We start from the raw sequence: 829 nt of genomic DNA, 5'->3' as shown, positions 1-829 counted from the left end.
TGGATTCTGACCTCCCTGCACTCAAAGTGGATTTTCTGGAGCTACAGAACTCCAAATGGCGCGCTTCCAATTGCTTTGGAAAGTAGACATCTAGAGCTTTCCAGAAATATATAATAGTCCATACTTTTTCCGAGTTTAGATGATGCAAACTGGCATTGAACGTCAGTTTCATGTTGCAGTCTGGCGTTCAGCGCCAGAAACAAGTTGCAAAGTGGAGTTCAACGCCAGAAACACGTTACAAACTGGCGTTCAACTCCAAGAATGACCTCTCCACGTGAAAGCTTCATGCTCAGTCCAAGCACACACCAAGTGGGCCCCGAAAGTGGATTTCTGCATCATTTACTAATTTCTGTAAACCCTAGTAACTAGTTTAGTATAAATAGGACTTTTTACTATTGTATTTACATCTTTGGATTATCTTTTGGTCCTTTGATCATGTTTTGGGGGCTGGCCATTCGGCCATGCTTGGACCTTATCACTTATGTATTTTCAACGGTAGAGTTTCTACACACCATAGATTAAGGTGTGGAGCTCTGCTGTTCCTCAAGGATTAATATAAAGTACTACTGTTTTTCTATTCAATTCAACTTATTTCGCTTCTAAGATATTCATTCGCACTTCAATATGATGGATGTGATGATCGTGACAGTCATCATCATTCTCAACTTATGAACGCGTGCCTGACAACCACTTTCGTTCTACCTTAGATTGAATGGATATCTCTTGGATATCTAATACAGGGGACCAGGTCCGAGTTATTAGTATCTTCGTGGTATAAGTTAGAACCCATGGATGGCCATTCCTGAGATCCGGAAAGTCTAAACCTTGT

Source organism: Arachis ipaensis, chromosome B08, assembly GCF_000816755.2.
Source record: "Arachis ipaensis cultivar K30076 chromosome B08, Araip1.1, whole genome shotgun sequence".
Lineage (NCBI taxonomy): Eukaryota > Viridiplantae > Streptophyta > Magnoliopsida > Fabales > Fabaceae > Arachis > Arachis ipaensis.
The sequence above is the reverse complement of the archived record's forward strand: the minus strand, read 5'-3'. Positions refer to the sequence as shown.